The sequence below is a fragment of the Carlito syrichta genome, unplaced genomic scaffold (genome assembly GCF_000164805.1).
Source record: "Carlito syrichta isolate Samal-C Ts95f unplaced genomic scaffold, Tarsius_syrichta-2.0.1 Scaffold309836, whole genome shotgun sequence".
Lineage (NCBI taxonomy): Eukaryota > Metazoa > Chordata > Mammalia > Primates > Tarsiidae > Carlito > Carlito syrichta.
Window position 1 is genome coordinate 180,040 of NW_007253932.1, and position 9,644 is coordinate 189,683.

Sequence of the window (9,644 nt, forward strand, 5' to 3'; positions counted from 1 at the left end):
CCTGCAGTGGCTGGGAGCAGCCACTGCACTCCAGTCTGGGTGACAGAGTGAGACGCCAACTCAAAAAAAAAAAAAAACAGCCTTGAGACCAGGTGCAGTGGCTCACGCCTGTGATCCCAGCACTTTGGGGAGGCTGAGGCAGGAGAACTGCTCGAGACCAGCCTGGGCAGCATAGTGAGATGTATGAGATCTTCTTTGTAGGGATAGGATCTCACTCTGTTGCCCAGGCTGATCTAAAACTCCTGGCTGGAAGTGATCCGCCCCACCTCAGCCTCCCAAACTTTGGGATTACGGGCATGAGCCATCACACCCGGTGACTTTTTTTGCAGGGTGTCAGTCTGTGTTCAAGCAGAGAAACAGAACCAGAAAGGGATACATCTTCGAAGAGCCGATGCAGGGAAGGGCCTGTGGGTCTGCGTGGGCTAGCAGGCAGGGCTGAGATCCGCGAGCTGGGTCCTCAGGAAGGCTGGCGGGAACGTGGGCAGGGAGGAACTTCTTCCAGGAGGCCTCCACTCTGCTTTCCACTAACTGGGTCCGCGCCCAGGCCCTGTGGGACCACCTCCTGTCCTTAAAGTCAACTGATGACAACTTGAGCCACGTTTGCAAACCCCTTCACAGCAACACCCAGGTTCACGTTTGAATAAATCCCAGGGGCGTGTGTCTAGCAAGGGTGTTCCACAACACCGACCTCCATGGTTCCAGACCTGGGCATGGCATGGCTTGGGCCTGAGCTGGGAGCAGGGCGGGAAAGAAGTCACAAGTGTACTTTTTTTTTTTTTTTTGAGTTGAAGTCTCATTCTGTCGCCCAGGCTGGAGGGCAGTGGCACGCTCACAGTCACCGCAGCCTCGACCTGCTGGGCTCCAGCGATCCTTCCGCCTCAGCCTTCCGAGTAGCTGGGACTACAGATGTGCGCCACCCCGCCTGGCTAATTCTTTGATTTATTGTAGAGATGAGGTCTTGCCAAGTTGCCCAGGCTGGTCTTGAACCTGTGGACTCAGGCAGTTCACTCGCCCCGGCCTCCTAAAGTGCTGGGATTATAGGCTTGAGCCACTGCACCCGTCTTTTTTTTTAAATTGTAGAGATGAGGTCTCATCAAGTTACCCAGGCTGGTCTCGAACCTGTGGGCTCAGGCAATCCTCTCACCTTGGCCTCCAAAGTACTGGGATTATAGGCGTGAGCCACCATGCCCAGTCACACGTGTACATTTTTATGTGTGATAGTGTTCTTTCACTTGTGACAAGTGTGTCTTTCTTTTGTGATTAGAAGGACTAAAAGTGGCTAAAGTCTGAAAACCAAATATTTCACGTAAATTTAATAGTAAAGCTGGGTAGCCAGGTGCAGTGGCTCATGCCTGGAAATTCAACAACTTGGAAGTCTGAGGAGGGAGGATCACTTGAGGCCAGGAGTTCTAGACCAGCCTGGGCAGCATGGCGAGATCCTGTCTCTATGAGAAATAACATAAATTTAAAAAATACAAATTGGTTGGGCAAGGTGATGTGTACCTGTAGTCCCAACTACTCAAGAGGCTGAGGCTGGAGGATTGCTTGAGCCCAGGACCATGAGGCTGAGGTGAGCTATGATATCACCACTGCATTCCAGCCTGGGCAACAGAGTGAAACTCTGACTTTAAAAAAAAGTCTGAAAAACCACAATACTCAACAGAAATAATTAAATCAATCCTGCCCTCTACCCCTCAATAGACTGAATGTTTTGGTGCCCCCCAGATTTCATATATAAATATTTTTGAGTCGGGGTCTCCTTCTGTCTTCCAGGCTGGAGTGCAGTGGCACAATCATGGTTCACAGCAGCCTCAATCCCCTGGACTCAGGCAATCCTTCTGCCTCAGCCTCCCAAGTAGCTGGGACTACAGGTGCATACCATCATGCCTGGCTAATTTTTTTTTTTTTTTTTTAGCTTTTTTGTAGAGATGTGGTCTTGCTATATTGCCAAGACTGGCCTTGAACTCCTGAGCTCAAGTGGTCCTCCCACCTCAGCTTCCCAAAGTGCTGGGGTTAGAGGCCTGGTCCTAGATCCTTTCCTTAAAAAGCTGTAGCGATCCTTACCCCACCAGCAACACAGTGGCAAGGAGTATCGGTTCCCTTGTGTTGTCCCCAGTGCTGACTTTACAATGTCTTAACTTTCACTAACCTGGTGGGGTAACTAGCTACTTCCTCATTGGTTTTTTTTTTTGTTTTTTTTTTTTCTGAGTTGGAGTCTCACTCTGTCGCCCAGACTGGAGTGCAGTGGCTGCTTCCGGCCACCGCAGCCTCGACCTGCTGGGCTCCCGCTATCCTTCCGCCTCAGCCTTCCAAGTATTTTCTCCCCATTGCAAGACCTACTGGGCCTCACTGGTTCGCAGCTCTCTGTGTTTTTTCTTTTCCAGGGATGCCCGCTCACATTCTTGGAGTACTATGCTATAGAGTACTATGCTATGGAGTACTATGCTATGGGGCTATTAGCATTGCTGCTATTAACAAAACTGTTCAGGCCAAGCACGGGGGCTCACGCCTGTAATCCCAGCACTTTGGGAGGCTGAGGCAGGAGGATTGCTTGAGCCCAGGAGGTTCCAGACCCACCTGGGCCGCAGAGACCTCCTCTGTACAAAACATTTTAAAAAATTAGCTGGGTGGGGTGGCGTGCTCCTGTAGTCCCAGCTACTTGGGCGGCTGAGGCAGGAGTATCGCCTGAGCCCAGGAGGTGGAGGCTGCGGTGGCTGTGATGACTAGTGAGTGACAGTGGTGGGTAAAGCTGGTCTTAGGGTTGCAGCAGATGGTTTCAGTAGCTACCAGAGGAAACAGGCAGTTTCAGCAAAACGGGGCTTGGAACATCTAATTCTTTCTTGGAGCAGGTGGCATGTGCCTGAGTGCTTTCTCCCCCTGTGTGTGACAAGAATGACACTATTTGTATAATCAGCATCTCCACTCCCAAACACTGCCCCACACTGTCTGGCTGATGGGATGCCCGTTGGCCTTGGTGGGTTTTCAGTCCATCGTGGGTGCTCGAACCGAATGCCAGCAGCACCCAGTGTCACCCAGAATTCTTGGTGGGTGGCCTTCGGCAGGTACCCGATACTCAAGAGGCGTCATGCTGGTGAGTAATGTTGATGGAGTGCCACCAAATCTCAGGAACTGCAAGAGAGGTCCTGCCACTGGGCCCTTTTCATTGATGGGTAAACCGAGGCTGGGAATGATGACATCACCTTAAGCAAGGACCCTCGGGGAATGAGGGCTGGAGTGGGGACACAGGTGGCAATCTGTCCAGAGAGCTGAGAGGCACGAAGACACGGGGAAGTGGCTAGAAATCCGTGGGGGTGTGCGCCCCCTTGTGGCCACAATGGGAAACGTCCGGAGTGCTGTCGAAGGGAGTTCAAATCCCTGTTCTGACCCTTGCTAGTTGTATGACCTAGACTAGTCACGCCTGCTTGAGCCTCCACTTTCCCATCTGCGAAATGGAGATAGAAATAATGGAAACTGGCTGGGGGCGGTGGCTTAAGGCTGTAATCCAGCACTTTGGGAGGCTGAGGCGAGAGGATTGCCTGAGCCCAGGGGTTCGAGACCCGCCTGGGCAACGTGGTGAGACCTCGTCTCTACAATAAATAAAAAAATTAGCTGGATGTGGTAGTGCGCGCCTGTAGTTCTGGCTACTTGGAAGGCTGAGGCGGAAGGATCGCCAGAGCCCAGCAAGTTGAGGCTGCGGTGGCTGGGAGCCTGCCACTGCACTCCAGCCTGAGCGATGGAGTGAAATTCTGACTCACAAAAAAAAAAAGAAAAAAGAAATAATAGGAAGTTCTCAGGTGGCTTTGAGGATCCTGTAATGGGGGGGAGGTGTCCCAGTAAATGATTAACAAATAATAGCAATGGCTGGTATGAATACAAACATAAATGATAGGAGAGCGTTGCCATTGTTTGGGACGAAGATCCTGCATGAGACCTCGAGAGAACAGACCGAAAATCCAAACAGAGTTGCCCATGCTGAAGCTCCCTGCCATCAAGCTGAAACTGAGTTGGTATCTGGCCTTCCGGGGAGAGCAGGAGAGAGAGGGTGCCCTCACTTCTCAGCCTCTGGCAGTCTCCAGCGGGTGTGAGAATGAGGTCCCCTCTTTTTTTTTTTTGAGTTGGAGTCTAACTCCGTTGCTCAGATTGGAGTGCAGTGGCCGCTCCCGGCCACTGCAGCCTCGACCCGCTGGGCTCTGGCGATCCTTCCGCCTCAGCCTTCCAAGTAGCTGGAACTCCAGGCACGCACCACCATGCCCGGCTAATTTTTGATTTATTGTAGAGACGAGGTCTCGCCAAGTTGCCCGGGCAGGTCTCGAACCCCTGAGCTCAGGCAATCTGCTCACCTCGGCCTCCCAAAGCGCTAGGATTACAGGCTGAGCCACCGAGCCCTGCCAAGGTCCCCTCTTAACCTCCACAGCAAGGAGCGGCTGCCGTCACCTGGTGTTGACCCGGCGGTTCCTTTTTTGTGGCTCTGTCTCCCTGTTCCTGCCTTACAAGGAAAGTAACTGTGAAACCACCCATCCAACATTTGTCCTCTTTGGAGACAAGAGTCTCACTCTGTTGCACGGACTGGAGTGCAGCGGCCATCATAGCTCTCATTCATGGGGGGGCTGGGAACTGGGCCTGGCGTTGGAAGTTTGCGAAAATTCTGGAACAGCAAGATTCGGGAGCTTCCGGGTTGGTGAACTGGTGAACGCCGCGGTGCTGGGTGGGGACACTGGGAGAGGAAGGTGAGGTGGCACCAGACACCCCACCCTGGCCTCACTCCCTTCTGGCGTTTCCTGAGTTGAATCCCTTGTAACATACCAGTCGGTATCAGCTGAGTGCCTTCCTGAATTCTGAGAGCCATTCTGGCATGTTCTCAAACTTGCGGATGGACATGGGGATTCACTGAATTCACAGCCGGTAGGTCAGAAGTCCAGGAGGCCCGGGCCTTGGGACCGCCACCCGACACAGGGTATCTTGTGGGCTGAGCTCTTGAGCCTTTGGGACACTGAGGCCAGGGAGATGGTGTCAGGGCTTAACTGCTGGACATATGGCTGCCGTTGGAAAAATCAGAGAGTTGGTGGCTGTCAGCGTTCCAGGGCAGAGAAGACAGGCACACACGATGCCCTGTGTGTCCCGGATCCTTGGGCATCTGCCTGCATCATTGATTGTGATCACCTACTATGTGCAAGGTATTCTGCTACATAATTTCAGAACCGTGTGGTTTACAGGACTCACACATTTAGCAAAAATTTATAGAATGTCTACTCTGAGCCAGCCGCTGTTCCGGTCTCTGGCAGTCCCAGTGGGGTGGGCACATTCGTTTCCTATTGCCTAACAGACTACCAGAAATGTACTGGTTTAAAACGACAGATGGCCGGGCGCAGTGGCTCAGGCCTGTAATTTCAGCACTTTGGGAGGCCGAGGCGGGAGGATTGTTCGAGCCCAGGAGTTTGAGACCAGATTGGGCAACACAGGGAGACCTCATCTCTGCACAAAATTTTAAAAAATTAGTTGGGCATGGTGGCATGCGCCTGCTGTCCTTGCTTCTCGGGAGGCTGAGGCAGGAGGATCGCTTGAGCTCAGGAGGTCAAGACTGCGGTGAGCCGTGATCATAACACTGTGTCCCAGCCTGGGCAACAGAGCAAGTTCTAAATAAATGATCAAGTAAGTGTATTCTCTCACATTTCTGGAGGCCTGAAGTCCAAGATGAGCCTTCCATGCTGTTGGCAGGGCTGAGTCCTCGAGGCTCCAGGGGGAAATCCGTTCCTGACCTGGTCCAGCTTCTGGCGTGATTTCTGGCATCTGCTGGCATTCCTTGGCTTGTGGCGGCGTGACTCCTGTGCCCTCCCCTCCCCCCCCCGGCCTGTCACACGGCCTGCTTAGTCCAGCCTCCCTCTGCTTTGCTTTCAGAAGAACTCACATGGCATTTAGGGCTGGCCCTGATAAGTCAGAACAACCTCTCCATCACCATGTCCTTAGCGTGATACGGTCACAGGTTCTGGGGATTAGGGCATGGACATCTTTGGGGACTGCCATTCAGCTCACACTGTCATACATAAGCAGGCAACTTTCTATCAGGCTGGTAGCACTTCACGACACAAAGCAAGAGAAACCCAGGCGTGGGAGGAGGTGAGTGGGGTGGGTAATTCTTAGGGCGGTCAGGGAGGGCCTCTCCAGGCTGAGCCCTGGAGGAGCATTGAGCCCTGCAGGTACCTGGGGAACAGCGTTTCAGGCAGCTGGAACAGCAAGGGCAAAGGCCCTAAAGCAGGATTGTCCTGGTAGGTAGAAAGAACAGTGAGATCCAAGGGGCTGGAACAGAATAGGTGAGGGGGAGTGGGGCAGTGAATGAGGTCAGAGAGGTAATAGGGCGGAGGGGTGAGCGGCACATGGTGTAGGGAAGCATCTCTAAGGACTTGGATTTCATTCTAAGTGAGATGGAGAAACAGGCCCAGAGAGGTTGAGTGACCTGCCCGAGGCCACACAGCCACAAGTGTCAGAAGAGCCTGGCTCGAGATCCCGCCCTGCCTCCCACATTGTGACCGTGACCTTCCAAAGTGGAGCTGGGAGCTGGTGGGAGGGCCGCACTCAGACCTGCCCAGGGTCAAACCACAGAAAATCCCAACAGACCTGCTGGCAACCGGCAACTGGTAAGGACCCACTGCCTTCACCACCCCCAGCTGGGTGTGCCCCATTAACTAACCAATCAGAGAGGGTTTGCCCCGTGGGCTTTTTGCCCAGAAAAAAACAACTTTTTGTGGAAATCCCTTATGAAACAGCCCTCTCCTGCACTTACTTACAGGATGCTCTTCAGGACTACCCTGACTCAGTTTACCCCGATTGCAGAAATTCTTGTTTCCCAGATAAATGCTATTTCCTTTGACCTCTGAGCCAAGCTTTTTTTTTTTTTAGTTGACAATATAGACATGCTTTCTTTTTGTGTTCTGATTTTTCTCACCATGCTAAAATACATACAACTGAAAAATTCCCAGCTTCACTACTTTAAAGCGTGCAGAGCTGGCTCGGTGGCTCAGCCTGTAATCCCGTGCCTTTGGGAGGCTGAGGTGAGCGGATTGCCTGAGCCTGTGGGTTCGAGACCCGCCTGGGCAACTTGGCGAGACCTCATCTCTACAATAAATCAAAAATCAGCTGGGCGAGATAGCACGTGCCTGTATTTCTGGCTACTTGGAAGGCTGAGGAGGAAGGATTGCCAGAGCATAGTGGGTAGAGGCTGCGGTGGTCGGGAGCGGCCACTGCACTCCAGTCTGGGTGACAGAGTGAGACTCCAACTCAAAAAAATAAATAAATAAACAAAGCGTGCAGGTTAGTGGCATTAAATATATTCACGTTGTTGGGCAACCATCACCACCATTCCTCTCCAGAACCCTTGGCATCTTGTATGACTGAAGCTATATTTTATTAATTTATTTAAAAATGCGGAAAGTGAGGTTGAGGTCTCACTCTGTCGCCCAGGCTGAGTGTAGTGGCACGGTCGTGGTTCACTGCAGCCTTGACCTCCAGGACTCAGGTTACTCATCCTCCTCAGCCTCCCCAGTAGCTGGGACTACAGGTGCACGCCACCAAACCCTACCAATTTTTAAAAATTTTTTTGCAGTGACAAGGTCTTGCTATGTTACCCAGGCTTGTCTCAAACTTTTGAGCTCAAGGGATCCTCCTGCCTCAGCCTCCCATAGTGCTGGGATTACAGACGTGCGCCTCTGCTCCTGGCTTGCTAGTCTTCTAAGCACATAAATGGATGTGTATACATGGGATTCAGCAATCCTGTTTCTGCGTATATATTCAAAAGAATTAAAAGTGGGGTTTCGAAGAGATATTTAGGGGGGCGGTCTTAATTTTTTTTTTTTTAGAAACAGGGTTTCACTCTGTCACCCAGGCTGCTCTCAAACTGGAGACCAGTTGGAGGGCAAGAGGCACCATCACAGCCTGGCCTTTGCACCTGTTTCTCCTGCTTGGAATTCTATGCTCTGAACTCTTTCCCCGACTCACTTCATCTAGACTCAAGGTCATTTCTTCAGTCACCTCCCCTGGCTGCCTTGGGCTGTCACTCTGTCTGCCTCTGTCCCACCCTCGTCCACCCACTGAGCTCTGGGGACTGCCTTGCCTCAAGTCAAGAGTTCATGTGGATTTGGCCAATGGGAGGAGCCAGGGAGCTGGGGTGATTCTTCCTGCCCACTGTTTCTACAATCCCGGCTCTCCCAGGGTCTCGGAAGCAGTCCTGCTTCTGGGAGCGCGGCAGACTTTGTTGGTTCCCTGGATCCTGCTTGCACCTGGGCCATCAGTTCCTTTACACCAGAGATTTTGTTTTGTTTTGTTTTGTTTTTTTGTTTGTTTGTTTTTTGAGTTGCAGTCTCACTCTGTCGCCCAGACTGGAGTGCAGTGGCCGCTCCCGGCCACTGCAGCCTCGACCTGCTGGGCTCCAGGGATCCTTCCGCCTCAGCCTTCCAAGTAGCCAGAACTACAGGCGCGCGCTACCATGCCCAGCTAATTTTTTTTATTTATTGTAGAGATGAGTTCTCGCCTAGTTGCCCAGGTGGGTCTCGAACCCACGGGCTCAGGCAATCCACTCACCTCAGCCTCCCAAGGCGCAGGATTACAGGCTGAACCACTGAGCCCGGCTCAGAGATTTTTTTTTTTAGATTATAAAAAGTTTGTTTAGAAAGTACATTAAAGAAAGAGAGAAAGAGGAGATTCACCTCCCCAAGGTAGGGGAGAGGGCCAAAGCTTGAGAAAACATGGCTTGTTTTGCTCAAAGAGCACATGGCCACACCATAGCTCAGCAAGACAATGGCCCACTGACAATTAAAAAAAAACCCCTCTGAGTGTTCAGGACCTTGGCTGGCATGTGCCCTAGAAGAAGTAGCACGCTGCTGGGCATGGTGGCTCATGCCTGCAAGCCCAGTACTTTGGAGGCCAAGGTGAGAGGATTGCCTGAGTTCAGGGGTTCAAGACCAGCCTGGGCAACATGACGAGACCTCATCTTTTACAGTAAATTATAAAATTAGCCAGGTGTGGTGGCAGGCGCCTGTGGTTCCAGCTCCTTGGAAGCCTGAGGCGGAAAGACCACCTGAGCCCAGCAGATTGAGGCTGCAGTGGCTGTGAGCAGTGTGACACTGCGCTCCAACCTGGTCGACAGAGTAAGACTCCTACTCAAAAAAAAAAGATGACAAACAAGGACACGGGAATGACAGGAAAAACTGGTGAACACATGCTAAATTAAAAAGCAACAAGGAGGTTTCCTGAGTGCTGTCGCAGCATCGCCATTTTGCAGGATCTTGTCTTTGCTGCGAGGACCCACATGCCACAGGATTTATGGCTGACAGGTCTCTCTGTGTCTTCAAGAAACTAAAACCGTTCAGCAAAATTATAGAACCAGAAAGACTACATACACTTGGCAAAATATTAGCAATTGGTGACAGGCATACGGGTACTGACTCTACTATTCTCGCAACTTTTCTCGAGGTGTGGAAATCTGCAAAGTAGAAAGAGCGTGGGGCGGTAGGTGCGCGCCCTGGCGTGACGCGGGCGGAAGGGGCGCCGGGCCCTTGAAGGGGGCCCCGCCCCTTTCGTCTCGCCGCTCGGAGCCCCGCCCCCCAGGAACGCTCGGCCCAGGCCCCGCCCCCGGCCCCGCCCCCGGCCGGCGG